Source organism: Poecilia reticulata, linkage group LG11 (assembly GCF_000633615.1).
Source record: "Poecilia reticulata strain Guanapo linkage group LG11, Guppy_female_1.0+MT, whole genome shotgun sequence".
Classification (NCBI taxonomy): Eukaryota; Metazoa; Chordata; class Actinopteri; order Cyprinodontiformes; family Poeciliidae; genus Poecilia; species Poecilia reticulata.
Genome location: NC_024341.1, coordinates 10,229,219 through 10,252,463, shown reverse-complemented (window position 1 = coordinate 10,252,463; position 23,245 = coordinate 10,229,219). Strand labels below are relative to the sequence as shown.

At 38.9% G+C, this 23,245-nt stretch overlaps 1 long non-coding RNA gene across 1 annotated transcript; it reads right to left on the bottom strand.

Annotated features, from left to right (window-relative positions):
- Positions 1–2,555: 2,555 nt before the first annotated feature.
- On the bottom strand, positions 2,556–22,233 carry LOC103472199 (uncharacterized). Its single transcript, XR_534821.1, has 3 exons — positions 22,158–22,233; positions 5,350–5,470; positions 2,556–3,044 (listed from the first exon to the last, which is right to left on the bottom strand). It is a non-coding gene; the product is annotated as an uncharacterized LOC103472199 (long non-coding RNA).
- Between the last annotated feature and the right edge of the window lie 1,012 nt (positions 22,234–23,245).

Genomic DNA, 23,245 nt, shown 5'->3' with positions numbered 1-23,245 from the left:
ATATAAGCTGAAGCATAATTGGACCCTGAAACATGGAAACACAGTAAGCCCACCAACAACTGACTGAAAGTTAGGAAATGAAAAGGGAAAAGGCCTGGACTGAGTCAACACCCAGTTGATCTTACTGCTTTGCTGCGTGACTAGAAATGGGCTGTACATGCAGTGGGGCCATGTTTGTCAGGGATTGACAAATGGCAAGAAGTTATTTCATTTGAAGAGGGTCACCAAAAGGTAGGACATGGGGTCCTAACTCTAGTGGTGAAAACCACATTCAAACTGGTTTTGGAATGGATAAATTGGACTTAAGCTAAGCTTCTGGAATAGCGCTGACCTCAATCCTACTAAAATATTATGGGTTAACATTTAGGTCTGTGTTTGAAAACCAACCAACTTAAATAAACCCGACCAATTCTATCGAGAAAAATCTTCATATTAATAGCTCGAATTATGACCGAAGTTTGTTGATCGCCGCAAGAAGCAACTAACCTTAGATTCACACCTGTGCACTCTAGTTTTAAAGCAATATTGCAGTTTATTTTGTATCGCTCCACCCTGCCCAAAGTAAGCAGGACTTTTATAACTATCATAAGTGCATGTAAGCATCTCATTGATACCAATTGCTGCCCACCTTGAGCGCATTTTAAAGATGGAAGACAGTCGCGGTCATGTTTGGTGACTGATAGGTTTCACTGTTTGTTTGGCCCTCACGTGTTTGTTTCCGGCCTGCTTCCAGATATGTATGTTCCTTATTGTCACATAACAATTCTGCAGAGCCTCTGTGGGCACGCATTTTCCACTGACATTTACAAATCACGCACATTGGTTCATACATAAAAGAGGGTCAAGCAAGCAAAACCCGGGCCCGGATATGCAAGTGAAAACACGGTTAGATTTCTCCGGAGGTTTACATACAGAGTGACTAACCAACGTTTTTGTGTGAAGAGACAGTCACGTATACCTCCATTGTCTCTGACTCCATCATTGTGACATAAATATGCAAGTATCACTGTCAATACAGAAACTTAACACACACAAAAAAATTATGTAATTTACTACTTCTGAAGTTCAGTCAAAGGTCATGGCTTCCTGCTGTGCTGGACACATAGAGGAACCCCAGGTAAATATGTAAAAAATAATAAAAATCCATCCATCCATTTTCTTTACACCCTTGTCCCTTAGTGGGGTTGGGAGGGTTGCTGGTGCCTATCTCCAGCTAACGTTCCGGGTGAGAGGCGGGGGTCACCCTGGACAGGTCGCCACTCTGTTGCAGGGCAACACAGAGACACACAGGACAAACAACCATGCACACACACACTCACACCTAGGGACAATTTGGAGAGGCTAATTAACCTGACAGTCATGTTTTTGGACTGTGGGAGGAAACCGGAGAACCCGGAGAAAACCCACACATACACAGGGAGAACATGCACACTCCATGCAGAAAGACTGGGGCCGGGAATCGAACCCAGAAGCTTCTTGCTGCAAGGCAACAGCTCTACCAAAATAATAATTAAATTAATCTTTCATAGCAGCAGCACAACCCAGCTCTAAAAAATAAAGAATCCAATATTTAATTGAAGAATTTACTCCATAAAGGCCAAAAAATAATAAAAATAAATCACGGGTAGTGAGGACAATGTGGAAAAGAATGCTATTTTAGGTTCACCAAGTGTCCATAACCTGCATTAGATTTTATCTCCATGCCAACCAGGTGTCTGGGAGGCATGCCAGGAAAAAACCCAAACACAGGTTACCTAAGCTGAGCTTGTAGTTTAAATGCTTTTGGTTCAGATCAGACCAAGATTAGAGGACTCTGGATTTGTTTGGCATGTGTCGAAAGGTAAAAGGAAAAAAGAAAAAAAAACATCTCATGCCCACCTTGTGTTAAGCACGGTGGAGGATCTGTGAATCTGACGATCTGTTCTTTTTCGAAAGCTAATTGGATCATTAACAGAGTGCATGGTATCATTAACTCTTTAAAGTGCTAATATATTTTCCAAAAGAATATAATGGCTTCTCCCAAAATTTGGAAAAGCTGTCATTGTTGGGTCTTTCAGCTGATACTGATCTACAACAAATAACCAACTCACCACAGACATCAGCATCAATCAACACCAGACTCCACAGACCTAAATCCTACAGAAAAGTTGCTCTTTTTTTTAATTTCCCCCCCTTGTCAAATTATAAAGTTAATGAATAAGTGCTGTGGGCTGTTGTAGAACTTCCAAAATGTGTTTCACACAATTGAACAGAACCATCAATTTCTTCTTATTTTGTCCTCCAACTGCATTTTTTAAAATTAAATGTAAAGATTATGCTACTCCAATAAAGATGGATTTATTTGAAGGCTTTTTCGTGCTGCATTTGTGTTGCCTTTGCAGAAATGAGGCATCTCTTCTGCTTTTCCACCACCAGGAGTGCTGCAGCTTTGCACAAAAGCCAGTCCTCCCAATTCCCTCAGTACTGCTATTCTCTCACCGTGAGCCATGAGGAGCAGAGGAGGAAGGGGAGCTGACACCCAATAAACGCTCACAAGCAGACACCCTCTTAATCATACACTTTATTATGTTTGTGCTTTACAGAAACAATCGGTTCCACATTGAACCAGTTGCGAGGTGATAATATATTGTGAGGGACGGACAGATAATGCAGACAAAGTGATTGCAGATGACAAAATAAATATATGTTCAAGCAAGATCTTAAAAATAAATCACATTTCCAGCACTTTGTGAAACAGCGACTGCAGAGATAAACAGCAGTACACGCTGAGTTTAAAGAAAACAATTTTCCTGAGATTTTTACCATTTCTTACGACACAAAAAATTCTCAATTCTAACACACATATATAGACATTTTATTAAAGTAGTAGGGGGATTTTCTTGATTTCTTTTGCAAGTTTAGTGTAGCAGAAACAAAACAAAGGGAACATTCCATGTGTTGTTGGAGCTCCTCAGTCCTGTTTGTCCTGCTCATGGTTTGGAGGGGTCATGACCTCCGAAGATGCACTCAGACCTGCCATACCACTGGGAGGTCAACTTGAGGGTCTGAAGACAAAAGAAGCAAAGGTATGAAACAGATAAAACATCTCAAAAAGCAGATAAAAATCTCAAAATTCAAGTTTATGTTATTTTGTTTTCCTTTTAAAAAATATCTGCTAAAAAAAAAAAAGTCAATCTAAACTATGGAAATCGGGTGAGTTGTGCTCTGTGTGGAAACAACACTTTGCTCGACCTTCGATTTGCCAGCTAACTCATTGCAGGGTTGACTTATTGTCTCATTTGTCTGATTTCTATATGGACAAAGCAGCTCCATGAAAACATATTTTATAATTCTTTAAATGAAATCAGGCATAGAGCAGACACCACTGCAACAAATAAAAGATAGTAAAAGAACTGACCAGGACACCGTCTACTGGAGACGAATGTGTAACTTGTGCTTAATTTTACAGTAAATCTGGGTGGACTCTCTACATAGAGTATGGGAACTAAAACTGGAAACTTAAAATCACAACATAGCCACTCCAGGGGAAACAACATTTTGTTTCTTTTAATTTTTAGTCAAAATCACAAATTTAAAGAAAAATTTAAAAAAGGTTAAACACTTTATATCATTGTTTTGATTTCCTGGATTGCCCTCTACCTCAAGTTGTAAGTCCAAGATGGTGCCCTTGTGGTTGGACCACTGTCTACCTCTACTTCAGCTTTGGATCCTATTCTGTTTTTGTGATGTGATTTGCACTGTGATTTTCACTGTAAAGTGCTTCCGTCACCTTAGTTGGATGCGCTGTATAAATCAATCAATCAAACCACCGTGCAGACACACTCACACCCGAGGGCAATTTAGAGAGACTATTTAACAGTCGTGTGTTCGGATTGTCGAAGGAAGCTGACTTACGAAGAGAGAACTCACACATGCACAGTAAGCGTGCAGAAAGACCCCAGGACTTTTTTTTCACTGCAAGGCAACAGTGCTGCCAACTTTTCCACTGTGCAGCCTCACATTAGATCACGTTATACGTTATTTTAGTTTAAAGAATCTCATACAGGTCCTGTTTATTCCTTTATTTTTAGTGTCTTTGTATCTGGGAACTGTTTGCTTACGTCTCCCTAATAATAATAATGCCATTGCAACATTTAACATTGTTATCACATATGTGACTTGACCAAAATTAAAAAGAAGTGTGAGGAATATACAAGTGTGAGTACTTTAGCCAGGCAAAATATACATGTAAACTGTTCCTTCCCTATCAATCACAAGTTGTGGTCGTCATGTTTGGGGACAGCGCCCATCGTCTTGTCCACCCCCCTCCCCCTTCCCTGTCTGTGGTCCTGCCACCGTTGTTGAGTGGGTGACCTTTTCTCTCGGCTAATCCACACCAAAAAGCCCTAATTACTGCTGCCGCTCCACCGGCCTCCTCTGACCCAATAATCAATACAGCCAATTGGCTGGCGGATCGCCCCGTCAGGCACCGGAGCTTTACATGCAACTCAGAGTTAAGTCTGCGTGTCTCAACATGCGTGCTTATGCGTACGCGACCTTATGACACAGCGACGGCGATTTCATTATAAGACCTTGCAGGGAGGAAAGGCAGGTAAGGACTTAAACTTGATGCCTTTTGGATCGGCCGCTACGGCAACAGAAAAACAAACAAGAGGATGACTAAAAAGTAACCCTACACGCACTTGTATTTACACACATCCCTCCCTCCGCGCTGAATGTTGTGACACCAGTTGACCTTATTGAGCTGCTGTTGTGCAAAGAGGCCCTGATTAGAATATCTTCCCTTTAACCTTTAGTAGAGTGACGCATCTCTGGATAGCAAAGAAATAAAATAGGTGTTTATACCGAGAGATAAAAGCATTCTGTTGACATTTTATTTCACTGAAAGTCCTGATGGCTTTTTCATGCAGAGCGCTTCCTGATGATGAGCTGACAGTGTGGGAGGCACATGCTGCCCAAAGCACTTGTACCTTTATTGCTATACCTCCTACTTTCTATCTCCTGATATATATATATTTTTTTGCATACCTGTGCATGCCTGTAAAGCCTGAGGATATCTAGGAGCAATAACAGATGCAACATGATATGGAAAAGAAAAGAGGAGTTTAATTTAGACAGCTGCAGAAAAAAAGTCATATACTGTAAAAAAAAAAAAAGGAAAAGAAAAGAAAAGAAAAGAAAAACAGAAGTAAGCAATCTTTCCCTCTTCCGTTTCCCCTCTTCCCTTCTTTTTCTGTCATTCTCTTCTGCTGACAGTCTTTGATTCTATTAGACAAGTTAATGAAAAGCAACAAAGAAGAGCCGACTGGCAGCCTGCACCTGTCAGAGTGTATGTCTGCGTATGCATACCCGCCAGTGTCTATGTCACGCTGTCTTCTGTCCTCAGGCACGCCAGTCAACACGGTGATGAGACATTAGGAGTGATGAGAAGCTCGTCTATATGCCTCCGAGGTGGGCTCCGCTCTGCAAACTGGAAAACGGTTATGAATATAAACGTCTTTTTTCCACATGAGGTGAAGAGAGAAAGTTAGGTAAGGCATCGCTTGTGCGGCACAGCAGAAAGTGGAAAATGCACGTGGTCAACATGTTGTGTCAGGAACAGAGATGGGTAGAATACCCCAAAAATTCTACTCAAGGAAAAATAAAGAGTAGCCATCCAATAAATAATTAAAAAAAAATACTTTTACTAGATGGATGGTTCGAGCAGTCTGTCCGGTGCAAATAGACAACGAATGTCATTTTTAAGGAACTTTACAAGATATCTAGAGATATATCGTATCAGGAGAAATGCAACGCAATTATAAGGATATATTCAAATTCAATTCCATTCCATACATCCCAGTTTGATCCTACTTATAATGCAATGCAATCAGCTTCAGTTCAGAAACCAATCCCAGTAGCATTGGGTCAGGGCTACTTTCTATAGGGAAAGCGTAACCTCGCATGCAGAATTACTGGCAGTCGAAGCTTGGTTTGTCTGGGAGTTAAACACAACTTAAAACAGAAGTGATGAATTGTTACATCCTTTTATAGAAGTGGGCTAACATCGCCAAGTTGACAGTGCTCATGAGATTAATGTTTTTCTTTATTGGAAAAAAGAAAATAAATAAATAAATAACAAATCCAGATCTCATAATTACAAGATAAGATGCCTATTTCTTTTTTCTTGGGTGAATGAAATCCACTTCCATTGAATAGAGACAGTTTGTGACACAATGGGAATATATGCATAGGAATCGCTGAAGAGATGAATTACACAGATCTTGACCGATGACATTACTGGACGTTTGTTAGCTATTCAAGCTGAACGAGTCGGGGTGTGAGCACCTGGGTACTTGAATGCATCTATAGCTTTTACTGAAAGAGTTTGTTTTCTTCGTAGTCCATTATATCTTTAAACGAGTTTAACAAAGTGTCCCATTATGAATCTACTGCCTTCAAGCTTAACTGTGCTAAATTGAACCAAAACCTTCTGATTTTTGTTGGGCGAGTGCATTGGTTTCCTTTTCTTTCAGCATAACCTTTTCAATGGACTCGTGGCATTAGCAATTAGCATTGAGAAGTATGCACATTTTAACTGTTTTCTTTCCTAAAGATACTTTTACATTAGAAGAAACTTTCAAATATTATTCAGTTTTCACTGTGAAACAGGCTGTATTAATCATGCTGTCCATGTAAAGAAGTAATAGGCACATTTTGTCCATCCGTCAGCAGAGGTTGATAAGGTGACACCATTACTGAGATCTGTGGTCAGCTGTGAATTATCTATCAGCTCTGGTCAGCACCCTGTTCAGAGAGAGCCAATAACTCCTGGGTTCAGACTCTTATGACATTTCATTTTTGCTATGAGTAAAGCATGTTGACTTGGAAACATAGATTTGCTGATATGTTGTGTTTTTTTTATGTTGTAATTGTTTTTAACCCTAAATAGTTAATGATGTGAGAATTATTTTCTTATTTGGATGTTCTTGGTTAAATTCAAGAAGAAAAAAAAATCATGTTAAAGCGTCAATGATTGAAAAGCTGTATTTGCTTTAGATTTTTTTTCCCTTCCTTCTACTCCTTTTATTTTGCTCATAATCATATGTGACATGTTCATTTTAAACTGTAAATTAAATAAAAAAATTATAATACACAAAATAAATAATTAAAATATTTAATTCACATCTAAAAAATGCTATTAGCTTCCCATCACTTAGCATGTTTTTACATTATTGCAATCTTACTGCGATGTCACATCTTTCCAACATAGTTAAAGGAATTATGACTAGCAGTAACCGCAACTAATCTCAACTGAAAACAATCAAAAGTATTTCTCTAACAAAATGTAATCAACCAAATTTAAAAACAGAAGAAATATGTAAGGGGGAAATCCCTTTTCACTTCACTAAATCACTAAACCACTAAATTCTTAGTAATTAACAGACAGTTAATTATAAAGAAATAGCTTGAGTTGAAAACAAACCATTCCTTTAAATTTTCATTTTTACGTTCAAGCATTATGAAAGATTAGCTAAAAGTTTGTCTGGCCACGACCCATGCTCCTGCATTCGCCAGTTTCTACATGTGTGCTTTTCCGTGAGTGTATGACGGTGAAGTGAAGCCTAATTCCACTCCCACAGAGAGCTCTCCTGCTCAGCCCGGCCTGCTGAGTGAAACCCTGTGGTAATGTTTAGCTTTTGGGGTGAAAAAGAGGGTGAGTGGAGAAAGGACAGGGGGAAGGATGAGGGGATGACAGCGCTGGTGAAGAGCGTTAGCGAAGGAGAGTGAAGAGCGCTGCAGCTGAAGCGAGGGAGGGTTTGGGTCATGGAGGAGTGACAGGGAGAGCGAGGGAAGGAAGGATGAAAGGTCCAATCGGGATGGAACACAGGAGGCTTCCCGCCTCGGCTTGTCAGTCAGTCGTCTCTCACTGACACCTGAACCTCCGCTGACCGGGTCGTGACTACCTCTCTGGCACAGGAGGTATCATTGGGGGGGGGGTGACCCTTGACCTCCTCAAGTCCTCACTTTGCCGTCTGAAGCATCTCTTTACTCCCTTCTCTGCTTTCATTTCTTTAAAGGTTTTTCACCTCCAACCCTACCTGCAGTTTGACTAAGCAGTCGCTGGAGCTTTACAGATTTATTAACTCTTCCTAAAGTTTAGGGTTCGCACCTCAGCTTCGTCGCAGCAGCAGTTGTACCCATTCAGCCACCCTACAACCACAAACAGATGCATTCAAGAGGGATTCTGTGTCATAAACTAACAGAAAATACAACAATAATGCTTTATTTTCACACAAAAATTCAGAAATTGCATATTATTCAGCCCCCATTTATCTGTCACCTCTAAAGAAAATCCAGCTACTCCAACTAATGGCAATCATGAGTTACCAAAATAATAAGTAAAAAGAATCATCCTGATGTTATGTAAAGCCATTCGAGCTTTGTTAGAGCATATTAGTGAGCAAGCAGCATCATAAAGACCAAGGGACACAGACAGATTAGCAACATAGCTGTGGAGAAGTTTGAAGCAGGATTAGATTTTAAAATAATATTACAAGCTTTAAGCACGAGCATTGGTCAACACATCATCTAAAAATTTAAATATGGGTACGAAAGACAGTATGAACTCCAGGAACAGCTAAGAGACCCATGATAACTCCAAAGATACACAGCTTTGTTGGGAGAAAATTTCAGGTGGACAGACAGCTATTAGTTCTGAACTCCAGAAACCAGAAAACTGACCATGTGGATTTTCTTCTATCTGATAAAATCCCAATAAAATACACTGATGTATTTTATTCATAAATGTACGGATATGTTGATGTACCCCAATAAAATACATTGATGTTTCTGGTCATAATGTGACAGATTTGAAATGTTCAAGGTATGCATACACTATAGGTTTGCAGGTGCTCAGTTTAGCACCTGCTTCATTTTGGTAATGAAGTCTGTCTTAAGGTCCACTGGTATTATTTGTCTGTGCGTATCAGGCCTTTCTATAAATGGCCAAATTTGATTGCTTCAGCCTGCATTTTCTCATACATGTGCTCGATCAGTGTAATAATTAGAAAATGAACCGCTAGTCTTTGTGTAATGTGGTGTTTAGATGTCTTCAGCTGAGACAGTGGAGTCAGCTGACGAGGTTTAGACCGTGGTCAGAGGACTTTGGCGTACAAATAAGGAAATCCGTGCGGTGAATTAATAGAAACTGAGCCAAACCGATAAGCTGACATATGATTACGCCATAAATAAACAGATACACATATTCAGCCATGCTTATGTATCCCTGGAGAGCAGGCGCTAATCCTGGGTTTACATTGTTAGCACAACACAGATAATCCTCCTAAAAGGGTGTTTATCTATAGAAAATTGCAACCTCTGAAACCTCAACACACGCTTGTGACCTGAGGGGGCAAGAGCAGCAAAAGGGTGACAATACAAAAGAAAATGTTTGCGTGGACCGCAAAGAAAGGTGAACAAAGAGAGAACAGAGGAAGGAAAAGGGAAGTACAAAACGACAAAGGAAGGATGCATCAGAGGAAGCGCAGATGAAAGAAAGCTCTGTGCTGTCAGGTACGCAGATGAGGGCAAGACGACATCAATGCACACATAAAGCATGCAGACTGTGATTAGAGACAGAAAACAAAGGCGACAGGGAGCGTCTGATAACAGAAGGAGCAGATAAAATTAGAGATGGAGACTTCCAGTGGTCACATAATATGCTGGAGGTCATCCATTTTTTTTAAACAAACACAGATTACATTCAAAGCTGTCCCTGTAGAACCTCTGAGTGTATATTAATTGGACCATAGGGATAGTTTTATCTACCAAATTCTCATTAGTCTCCCCAACAAATACACAATAAACCATCATCAGTTCTTTTTTTTTTGCCATCTTGTCATTGTGCTTTAATTTTCTTAATCTAACGCTGATCAAAGCTGCCAAGAAGGTTTTTAAAGAAACTGCCTGATTTTGTCAAATTTTCACTAACCAGAGTAAGTGGACCATGAAAACAGAATTGTGTAATGAAGAATAGATTTTCACTGGAAGGTGGCACCTATTACCGAGCGCACTGGAGAAAAAAACCCAGCTGATTCTGGTTTGAGCGTTCCTGGGTTGAGCACATAACCAAAGGCATAAGGCTGGTGGGTGAGCAACTTTTTTTAAACAAAAATATTCGAAAACATTGGATTTGCATTTAAGTTACCAGTGGTACAACCTGGTGAACCTTAATCTGCCGCTACTTTCTTGGGTTGTACATACTCTGCATAAACAGAGAGTTTTGATCTCTCTCCCAGGGTTGCAAGAACAAAATTGCATCATCCTGTTCTTGTTTTGTTATTCATCATGGGTGTTCTCCCGCAGGAGAGCACCGAGCCACTCTGCTCCAGAAACAAAAAAACTATCTTCTAAACTTTCTCTAGAATCTTATTAAAGGGACTTTCAAAGCATATAGTTATACATCACACCATTATTATGTGCAAAGTCCCTTTAGAAACCATAACTTTGTAAAATTATGCGGTACCTTATAACGTAACTGTAAAGCCTGAAGTGTGTGCATATATGTGTGTGTGCAGATGTGCATTCTACGCTTGCATCATAGTGTACATAGTGTAACAGCTCTTTCTCTTCTCATGAAGAAGAAACGCTCTATTGCTTTGGCCCAAGCAATGGCACCATAGATAGTGCTCCATTGAGAAAACTGTGACAATGTAAACAGCTGTCGGATTCAAAAGTAATGAGGTGTACAAATTCCAAACATTGTTCATTCAAATTTCTAGGAAAGTTTGGATTATTTTTTTTATTTTTTATTTTTTGCCGCGGGTGGAAATTTACCCATTACTGATAGTTGTTTTGAGTGATTCTTAGTTCAACTCGACCGAAACTACTTTTCCACGAGCCTCCAAGCTAAGATTACTTGGACAGCTGCTGGGAGACTATTGAATACTCTCAAATGTTTCCAATAACATGATTTAAAAAAAAACAAAACAAAAAAAAACCAACCACTTTAAGAGCTTCCAGTTGTGTGAAGAAGCACATTGCAAAAAGGTGGCAGAGTTTTGCCAATGTATTTTTTACTGCGCAGATGCAAGTCTTTGCCGTTTTGTCACACTTTAATGTTTCAGGTCACTAAAACAAATTCTAATATAAGACAAAAATAACCTGAGTAAATACAAAGTGCTGTTTTAAATGATAACTTCACTTTCTAAGCAAAAAATGCCCTTCAAGCCTTTTATTTCAAAACACAAAATACCTTACATTTTGGATTTTGCAAGTTTTGCACGTTCTTTTATACGGAAATACTTTATATCTACCTCAAGCATAACTGGAATGAGTATTTATGTAAACCCATCTGCTATGAAAAGATGGCCCATAGCCAATAAAATCCAACTTTATGATTTTCTCTATCATTAAATCTTCATTGTCTTACTGCTATGCTGCAGGCTCTAGCTTCAGATTTTATGACCCTGAACTGCAAGATAAATGGACAGACTAAAACTTATTGAAATTCCTTTTAAATCAAAGCTGATGTAATGTCTATTGTTTCAATTTTAAGTCTCTGGTGTGTGTGTGTTTTTTTTTTTTCCTTTTTCTTATTTCTGTTGCTGTTTGATGTTCAGTTTGAACTCTTGGTCTTCACTAACTGCTGAATATTTCCACCCCCACAGACTGTTAATGATGCTGGAAATGCAAAATACATTGCTTCCAGTGTGCTAGTGAATATATCCTGAAGATACCGCAAACACAAGACATAATGGGAACTGTTTCATCACCTGGGGACGAGTTTGAATTTATAATGTATGCTGTCAGAGGTAGATGTCACAAAAGTTATCATTTCCATAAAAGATAAGTAGCTTAATGCTGTAACACAAGCCATTCCTGATGGGAGACCACACTCTTAGTCACTCATCATTCTTTCATGCTTCAGCTAAACTGCCGGATGAAAATAATCAGTCTTAAACCAGAGCTGCTTTTTTTTTTCCCAAGCATCTCTCAGGATGCAAAAGATTTTTGCTTCATAAGCTGGAAAATTGTAAGATTTGGCAGAACACACTCGGCTTCCTGGGATAATTCTAAATTAATACAATCCACTTTAAAGAGGAGAATTCATTTCTTTTAGCAGACACGGGACATCGCTTTATGCTAAATATATATCACTTCAGCAGATCTCTCAGTAGTTGTCAGTACAGGTAGGGATGTCCTAATCAGAATTTTTCATAATTTTTTTCCGACAGAATCACACTCACTCGCACTCATTAATGATTTTCTGGAAGCTTCCGAATCCATTTTAACAAAAAGCTAAATTAACTCACAACAAATTAAGTCTCATTACCTTAACTGATGCTTTAATACAATGATAACGTGACCGCTAAGCCCCAAACTATTGATAGGTTTAAAATAATCCTTTCGTTTCACCGATACTACAGCTCATAGCATGTGTGAAATTGAACACTTTCAGTGGCACTGGCTGGGTGGATCAGGTGGTAGAGCATGCGCATTGTGCTCAGAGGCTAGTCTCGACACGGATGTCCTAGGTTCAATTCCCAGTCTCAGGCCATTTGCTGCATGTCTTCCCCTTGTCTTTCTGTCTGATCACTGTTCAGTAAAAACCATTGGAGCCTAACAATCTTTTTTTGTTCTTTTTTTTTTTTATGGACTCATATCCAATAACTCATATCCAATAGCAACTTCTGCTGGGTTTCACAATGGAACTTGAACGTAGGTAAATTTGGGTTGATTCCCAGATCAAAGTTCCGAATGCTCCCCAGTCGAGACGGGTGGCACAATAGAAATCCAAATAGTTTCAGCCGTTTGACTTCTTGACATCAGACTGCGCAACAGCAACACTGAAACTGCACACAATCGTCATGCATACACAAATACACTTCAGTGGCTAAATGCCATTCCAGTATCTAACACTGCCTGCTGGAATATTGCTCTGACTTGCGTTAACTCACCTTTTGGGGGAGGTTAGGCAGCCGCACTGGGTGTGGGGGGCAGGGGGGTAGGTATCGGCAAAACAGCGATGAGCTTTAGCATGCATGTCAGGGCTGGGGAATGCTTTCTGAGCCAAATGCCAGTCTATAGATCGCTGAGGGGACTAAAGATCACATCATCGTCCAGCCGGGCGTAGGTGACACTGGACAGCGGACGAGAGAGAGGATGGACCGAATGATCCCTGCCAGGGTGAGGCATTATAGACAGCCGCTGTCATTACAGGCCAAACATGCACTAGTTTGAGAGCACAAATGTAAACACACCCACGGGGTAACACACACACACACAGACACGAGCTGTGACAACGGTGATATAGACAAGGGCTGTCATTAGAGGAGTCTCTGTGGAGCTCAAATGATAACGAGTGGAGGGGGAGGATGAGCAAAGGGGGATGCAGAGAAGGGTGACTGGCCAGCTGTCTGCTGGGAGAGCCGGTGGTGTTGGAGAGGTCATCTCACTGTAAGAGCCCTTAAAACAGGTGACCCAATAAAACCACATTCCCTCTTTGTCGGTCAACTGTCTCCGAGAGAACTGCCTCGTTTAAACAGAATCAAAGGACTTTTTTTTGTGTACACAACACGGAACTCTAATTTGAAGTGATTGTTTCAGACACTATTTAGAAAGGTCATATATCAAAACTTCAAATGAGTCTTCACGAGAACAGATGGTTAAACACGCAGACAAGTAGCTACTTTGATAATGAAAGACTGAACAGGAGTAATTTAAGAGAACAGTTTGATTCTTTTTTTTATCCATGGTTATGTGAAGTAATTATTTAGTAATCTTTTCAGTTGCCCGTAATTTTTATTTATTTTTTTTAACCAAAGTAATCAAATAATACTGCAAGAAAATATAGAAATCTTCATACCAGCTAGGCATTTGGATTAGGTATCCTATCATGGTTTCATGCCACCAATGTGCTTGTGTGGTGAATTTGTAACATTAGATACCATTTAAGTGATTGGAAGACCTGAATTAAATTATTTGGATGGAGGAGCAAATGCGCTTTCAGTGCATCATATTCGGATAAGCTACACTATAAAAAGTTACAGCTTTTTGCAGAATAGTTGCAGAAGGAGGCACTCTTCCACGATTACGTTCATGTAAGAACTGCCTCCAGTAAGAGGGAGTGTTCTCTGAAAGTCAAAGTTCTTTGGATTGCTCACCTTAATTTTGCACAGTGAGATATTGATGTTCAAATAAAGTTGTGAAAAGTGAATTAAATAATAAGACAAAGTTGACATCAAATTATTCAAACAGTGTTTTCAAAAGTAGCAAGAATAATAAGGACTTGAGAAATTTAATCTCAGCTCAATTCCTTTGACATATATTCTCATTAATACGACACAAAACCCTGTGCATAAAGCTCAAGATAAACAAGAAGTCATCCAAATACAGTAAATCATACACTTTAACTTCAGATCAATTTGTCGGGCTAAGCTCCATGTTTTGAGTGCTGCAGATTTGAATCTAAACCGCTCTTTGCCCTAAGGGGACAGAGAGCACATCAGTGCATAGTTTCACTCCAGCTCTCTGACTCCCACTGTGTAATGTGCTGCAGGCTCTGTACAAACCAGAGGCTTTGAGTTACAATATGCTAAACATCTGTCACTAAAACATCTCTTTCATTTTCCACTCTACAACAAGCAGCTGTTTTTACACTGGAGCAAGGCGGTCTGCCTCATAATGTTTGAACCGCAAAAAAACACAAATCACGTTACATCTTAAAATATCATCCAGCAAGTGCAGGGTTTTTTGGGTGATGTTACTCAAGATGTCTAAATCCTCGATGGGATCCGATCTGCTTTCACGTGTCAGAAACCATCAAACAGACCTGAGCACTCCGGCTTGTCAGCTAACACACAAATTGTTCCCTAATCCCCGCAGATTTTGTTTCCAATGCTCCTCCTGTCACAGCACACGTGAGCGCCATTTCTCTTCTTATGAGAGTTACTGGCAGGTGGTTCTCAGGTAATAATGGTGTCAGGCGAGATCAAACGCCACAAAACAATGGTCGCCGGTCCCCGCGAGCAGAATCTGCAGCTCACATCGTCTGCAAACTCCACCTGACACGAAAGTGTTTGACTCAAAGTGCTGAAACCCGTCTTGTGCCCTCAAGCAGTGTAGGTGTATATCTGTGTGTGAAAGTGGTTACTGTGGTTGTTTCTCTCTGTGATGTGCCAGCAACTATCTCCTTGGGGCTGTTTTAACATGTACTGTTTAACCTGTCTTCCTATTGACGAGCTCAGCTCTTTGATATCAACAGCCTGGTCCAGGCTCCATTTCCTAATTGACAACGACTGGTGACTCTGTGGCTCAGGCTTTCGGAATATGTTTTTACTCTCCATCTTATTCCCATCTGTTTTGTCCAATTAGAAAATTACATCAAGGTTATCAAAAGCCAAAGCTAAATAAAATATGATGCAAAAGCATTGAGCAGCATCACCATCAAACACCAGACTGAGGCGGTTGGACACTGACCCTAAATATACAGCCAGAGTTACCATGGAATCGCTACTTTCATGGTTCTCAAATGGCTGGTGATAATTGGCCTGCTATTAGTGGTACTCAGGAAATGCTTTGGTATTATTTGCAAAGTGAATTTGATCACATTAACTGTAATGTGGGTCTTAGGACCACCAACAGTTGAAATAATAACCTGTTCAGGCAGTTTTAGCTGGGGTTTGTAAGAAACTTTCAAAAAGAAGTGTAGAGAAAACATTTTGGACAAGTCGTTCTATGAACTGAATTGGACAACAGTAGAACAAGGATTCAAGGATTTTTATCAGTAGTATGCATGTACTCACTTGAATTTCTACATTATATCATATTATTATTTACTACTTTTGTTAAACAGTATGTAAAACAATAAATTTGGCAAATTATTGCTGTAAAAGGCTTCAGTTGTGGCTTTTGCAAGAAATTGCCAAAATCGATTCTTTGTCACTTTTTCAATTAATACCATGGATATCTGTACACCTGGCATTAGTTTGTTGTAAACGTTCAATTTCACCAACCGTTTCTTCTGACTGCAAGTTAAATGAATCCTTTGGTGTAGTCCAGTCACAGTCCCAACTTAAACATGGGAATCTGACGGCAGCTAAAAATTGGGAAGAAAGCCAGAATGCCATCCAGACTCAAATCCTTGGAGCTTATCGCTAAAGATAAATTCTTAAAATACCAGTGAAGACATGCCAAAGGTCGATGAGCAACTGCAAGAATTGTGTTGGTTCTAAAGATTGTTCTGTTGGTTATTGAGTTTGTTTCTTTATGATTTCTTATAATAATAATAATAATAATAATAATAATAATAATAATAATAATAATAATAATAATAATAATAATACAGAGTATAAAGGAAAGTCTGATTTGTTATGTTGGAACACTGGTGCCCTCTCATCACAGAAAATTCATGTTATATCCAGGTTCTTAACCAGTTTCTTGAAATAAAAGCATGTTTAAATATAGCTACATATTGTATCCTATGATGTGACACTAACTGCACGGATAATGCAATACTCACTTCTTGTTGCTCAAAATGATTAGCCTCATAATGTATAATCAAATTATTGGATCATTATTCACATTCCATTGGTTTTTGCACTTTTATTTTTGTTCAATGAATGAAAGCTTCATAGCGTTGGTAATAAAATTTTATTACCTGATTATTACCCCTTAGCTGTTAAGTTATTGGAGTGGTTTAGAATTTAACAAATAAATAGTAGATTTGGTAGAATCTTGTGTACAGGAAAAAAAAAGATTTTTGTTTTCTTAAGTTTTACCACTTTTGCTTTAGTTGTTGGTCGCCAAGACTTCTTTAAATACAAAACACAAATCGCTACCAGGTCATTATTATTAGAACATATATCTTAAAGTTGCTTGGTCAAATAATGCTGCTTTGCTTAAAATTTTATCTTTCTCCATAACTCAAAACAAAATTTAAATCACACTTGTTTGGATGTGTCCATAAGACAAAGTAAAACTATTTACACACTAAGGTTTCTGATGCCATTTTGAAAGTTTCTACATTTTTCTGGGAATAGGATTTCATTCCCAGGAAATGTGGCTGCTCAAATAACCACATTTTCATCAGACCTGTTACTTTATACGTGCATGCAGCTGCTGTTCTTCCTCTGGATTGCTGCACCAACATGTTAGTACAGAGGTTGAAGAGCGACATGTCAAACACTGAGCGAACCGGTATCTTTCCAAAAATGCAGTTGCGGTTTTGGGCAGACTTTACCGCACCCTTTATGAGCATGAATGTGGTCATAATTTTGAACTTTCAATGAGTTATTCAAAGTTGTTGTTTTTTTTCAGTTGGGAATTGATTTTACAAAATATCATAATTTAAAAAGTCAGTTGCAAATTGACAGTACTCTTTAATTTATTTATTATTTTATATTTTAATATATTTCTGGCATAATTCTTGTTAGCTATTTTACCACTCATCTTTACATGAATCATTGTCCAAAAGTTGATTTACATAATCTTTCAAATGTACTCCTTACAGTTTCAACAGGGTTGAGATTTTAGATGTTGTTAGATCACTGTTGTTTAGAAATTCTTGTCTAAGTTCGTAACTTCCTACCATCTGACACAAACTCTCACCCTGAAATTTACATCTGCTCACATAGACAAGCCAGATGTCTTCAGGTGAAAGGTCTTGTGCTCAGATAAGACAAAGGTCTCATCAGAGACAGTCATTTTGACTTGTTGGCTGATTTATTCAAGAGGCGAGTTGAAAGAATACTGTACATCATTTTTAAACATGGTGGTGGCAGCATCCAGGGGGAAAGCGGTATCGCATGGAGTGGATGGAATATCATTACCTCAAATCAAGTGCTGAATAGGTAAAACCTTGACCAGGTGCTCCAAAAGTATGTCAAGTTTTCATCAGAACTGGTTTTGGGATGGGCAAAGCTGCTAATGACCTCAACGCTATGAATATCTGGGAAATATGCCTAAAAGTCAGGCGTGTGCCAGGAAACAACTCACTTTTTAAATGAACCTTACCAAGAGAGACCTAATCTTCAGCCAGAATCATCAAGTGGTCCAAAGACAGTCATCCAAATGGTAGTGGAGATGTACATGGATAAGCCATTATGGATAGGAGAAAAACTATTATGAATTCTGAGATGTATTGTTGAATTTGTACATGAATGAAATGCAGATGGTTTTTTTTGTTTGTTTGTTTTTTGAGTTAGCGACTCAGTACAAATTAGCATGCTGTGTTGTGTGACTATGATATATGGGTCTGACTGTTTTAAGAACAAAACAACCGAAAGAGCAAAAGGTGCGAAATGATAGAGTCGGAATTACCAACACACATTCCTGATCAAAAAAATATATCATGACACTAACCCTATATGACGAATCTTGAGTTTGCTGTAGTTATTTTTCTGTCCCATAGGTCACTTTTATTACTGAAAGTTTTACTTACTAGCTACTGCTAGGACGTTGCTCAGTGGCTCTTTCTGTTCAGACTACACTATGCGAGTAGTTACCTGAATGTGTGTGCCAGTGTACATCTGTCTGTCTCTCAGGTGTTGGTACTCGCATTAGTTAGAAAAAATATCAACAAAGGATTCTTGGAAACTGGGGAGGCCTACACAAAGAGCATCCAGGCTCCTTTCAGTGTCACCCGATCTCTTGTGTGTTTGGACGTGTATGTATGGCTAGATAAGTGTGTGTGCGCGTGTAGTTGGGAGTGTGGGGGGGGGTTCTTTCTTTAGGGTTTGAGGGCGCCTCATTGGCTCCAACGCCAGGGTCAACTGGAGGTCAGGACATGTGTGATGGATGGACCCTGTGTCTGTAGACCACTATCCAGCCTACATGCTCCTCCTGTGGGCCTCTAACCCATCAAAGTCCCCTGGCTGTGCTCTCCTGTTTTCACATTTCTCTGTGTGCCTCCGTTTGGCACCCCGAGTCAGAGTGCCTCACTGAGCCGAGCCGAGCGCAGCACAAAGAAAACCGCAGAGGTGAGTGCTGATGTCAAGATGTGGACTTTCTGCTTTTCCTCCATCCGGTCAACCACATCCCTCTTCCCTTCTTCTCTGTCTGCCACTTTAGCCGGCATGCTTATCCTACCACAGCAGCACACAGCGACTGATTTCATGATGCCATCTCCCTCTCTCTTCCCCTCCCCCCATCACTCTGTCAATCCATCCATTTGCCTCTGTCGCACATCTGTCGATGGAGGAATTCATTTTGTCTGCCAATCACGCCAAGGGAGTGGTCAGTTTGAGCAGATGTGCCAATACCTGGACCAGCATGATGAGTGGCTTCTGTCTGTCCACATCACTGCCTCACTGGGTTTCCACCTCTCTCTGTTTGAACTGAGCAGTCAGTAAAAGACTCGGAAAGAAATTTCTGAGAGAAGAAAGTGTTTGACCCTTAGACTCTTTTTACAGAGCTGTATATGTGCATAAAATAAACCTTATTTGCAAACCCAGTTCTAACCTGTACACGGAACCACACAAATATTTCTTGCTGCTTATTTACCACGCAATATTTCAGACTGACAATGAAGAAATGGGACTATTCCTCTTCAACTATTATGCAAACGTAATTGACATAGAGGTAAGATGGGATTTATGTGAAAAGTTCAATCCAAATCCAATTTTTAAGACAGATCATGATCTTACTTTGTCAGTCTTCTGTATAATTAGTACAGCACACACAGACACAGAATTACAGAAAAAAAAAAAACCCTGGCATCCAAAGCTTGAAACACCTGATTCCACAAAATCAAAAAGCCCTTTGACATTCTTTTTCTACAACGTTCAATGCATGTGTGTGGACATAAAAGACATCATCCTCTTCTACTTGAAACTGTTTCTATTACTTCATCAAAAAAATATTTTGCACATGTTACTGCCTGCCTTAGTGTGTGGGCTCTGGTTTAAATAGCTGTTTGCTCTCAGGTTCTTTTTCATTAATGGCTCTTTCCATGTCATACCTTTGCGGGAAGAGACAAATCCAATTATTATAATGTGTCCAGTTTTTAATGAGAATTTTTATTTGATGTCAATCTAAAAGGAAGCTTGATGTCATTCTTGTGAAGGAGGCGCCCTTTTTTTGGTCCATAGCTAAACTGAGAAACGCTCTGAGAAAGGAACTCTTTTAAAGCGAATACAATTACTTCCATATTTCTGGAACATACAAGAAAATGCAAATAAAAGTAAAACTTTGTTTTTACAACAGGTTAATTACTGCTAAATAAACACATTAGATAGATAGATAGATAGATAGATAGATAGATAGATAGATAGATAGATAGATAGATAGATAGATAGATAGATAGATAGATAGATAGATAGATAGNATAGATAGATAGATAGATAGATAGATAGATAGATAGATAGATAGATAGATAGATAGATAGATAGATAGATAGATAGATAGATAGATAGATAGATATTTTAGCAATTTTTTAAAATAAGATTATGAATTATTCGATTGGAAGAATCTACTTTAACATTTGAACAATAAAATTATGAATGCATATAGAAATAAGTATATCTTTTAGAAGCAGTTATCATTAAGTTATTGATTGATAAAATAATCAGATGTTAAATTTATGCTGACTGGAAACATATTCATGAGCGGCTTTGTCGGAAAATATACTTCATTGCAAAAAAATTAAATAAAATTATTATTATTATTATTATTATTATTATTATTATTATTATTATTATTATTATTATTATTATTATTATTATTTCGGGGTGTTTCCTAACTCAAATACCTGAAACCCGACGAGCCTAAACTTTGCCAGATCGTGTGAAACTTAATATTTCGTATTCCATCGTAATGCTTTAAACATTTACTGCTCCGTACCAGCGTCTAAATGGTTTGAGTTAAGCATCTGTCATCGTCCATGTTTATCTCTGGGCCTTAATAGAAACCATCAGGATCGTCGGGAAGTCCTCTCCCGTGACACCTTTCCTTTTTCTGTCATTTGTATTGGTTTGCTAATTATTTTTACTTCGGAGATTCGTTTAAAACCGGCCGTCCAAGCCAGGTTTGTTTGCGCTGTGCCGGGTGTATAAACTCTAGTTTAGGTTTGAGGGGGTTAGGATGGTGCTGTGACAACAAACTGAAGCCGTGACCGAAGATTGACCCTGAATGCACGGCCTTTTCTTTTGAGAATCAGCTGGGTTTCACTCAGAGGGGATCCTGTAGCGCACTAGCTGCAGGGGGGGACATAAGAGTGGCTGCAGCTCTTAAAGCAGGGTGCGCAGGGTCCCATAAAGGGAATGGGAATTGTTAAAAATCACATGTAGAGTCTTTTTCCATTTCATTTATACCAAACAAAGTTGCACATCTGCCGTGAAACTGACCCGTAATTACATCTTGTTGCATTTAAGTGGTGTAATATGGTGTCTTTTAAATTAACATAAATTGAATTTCTGATAAATTTATGTAGTAGTAGTAATAATAATAATAATAATAATAATAATAATAATAATAATAATAATAATAATAATAATAATAATAATAATAATAATTTGACCTACTTAAATATTCATGTTTAAAATTGTCATTTTCGATAAATATTAGCAAATTTGTATATTGAAGGGACCTTTACAACGAATTCAATTAAATAATTTTAGAAAATGTCACATTTTTATTCAATTCAAAACGGCAACAAAGATAGACTGAATCGATGAATTTGGTTATGAGTATAATAGCTTTTTTTAAACAAACCATAATTAGTAATTGCTTTATTTTTTTCTGCATAGTATTTATTAAAATATTTATTTTGTAATCTGAAATTGTGCTCAGATTTAGCCACGGGCTGCATAGGTCTAATAGTTTGCGTCTATGCATCTTTCAGGGTTGTACTATGTTTAAAAATTGCATATTTGGTTTATTTTGAGAAACAGGACAGACAGTAAACCCGCTGTATGTTACACGTTTTCAGTTAATCGCAGTGTTCAAAGAGGCCATGTAAACAAAACGGACTCTCACCTTGAGCAACAAGTGTGTGTACACTAAACTATTTATATAAAACAAATAAAAATAAGGGCGTCTACAGTTATCAAATAACCTTGCCATCGTCCAAAACGACACACGTTCTTCCCAATATAATAAACGCGCTCTGACATAACCAGGCGTGCCTTTGATCAATTAATTGCGCAAAAAAGAGCGGCTTAACTTACTCGACTTACCCAAGTGTGGAGTTGAATTGGACTGAGGCTGTCTGTGCCAGAGACTCTCTACAGCTCAAATACAGCCGCTTCTGCAGGTGGATCCAAGGTAAAGGTGAACTGCGCTCATTAATCACGCTTCTTTCACGGGCTTTTTGTCCTTTTAAGGCAAAATGGACGCGCATCCTGCACACCAGGAATTAAAACAACAACACAAAGCCGCGAAGCTGTTCTTTTTCCCAGGGTGTCGAATATACCGACTTTTTTTTTTCTTTTCTCACAGGTCATCTCCTTGAAAATTACGTTGTAAACCAGAGAGAACGACTATTGTTAAAGGAAGTTTGCACTCTTTCTTTCATGTTTTGGTATAGGTGTAAGTTTTCACAGTTTATCTTGTCGTTAGGTTGGCATGATGACACCCTCGTGTAACTTGGTGAACTTAAGAAGCTGAACTGACACTGTGACATCAGTCAATAGCCGTAACCTCGATGTTTCAATCAATATATTTGTGTCCCCTCAGTAAGCCGGGAGCTCGATAAGGTTGCCATCATAGAAGACGCTGACATCCTCGCTCTCGGATAAACATGCCTTTATTATGCCAATAACTGTTTACTCCAGGGACGGGAGCGCGCCAGGCCGCATACATTGACAGGACCGGACGGGCGAATAGACACGTGGAGTTTCTGTAATTTCTTTTCTATCCTTTTTTTGTGACTTATTGCTTTTAAATATATGTCAGTCGGATTTAGATTCGATAGACTGCTTAGATAGCTTTAAGTCACCCATGTTACGCTACATCATTCCAAATATCTACCCCGCAGGAGACAAAAAAAAAGTGAAACAGAGGAAAAGATTTATATTTAAACGTACTTTAATACACATAATTGACCCGTAAACGCCTCTCTGGACAAAACACTTTACATTCGTCCCACTTGATTAAATGGAATAGCAGATAAAAGCCTTTCACAGCCCTGAAGGACCGGCTCCGCAACTGATAAAACTCAGCGCCCCACTGGTGATATATGAAGGCTTTACATACCATGCAAATCCCATACAGTACATTCAAACAGTCGACACACACACACACACACACACACACACACACACAC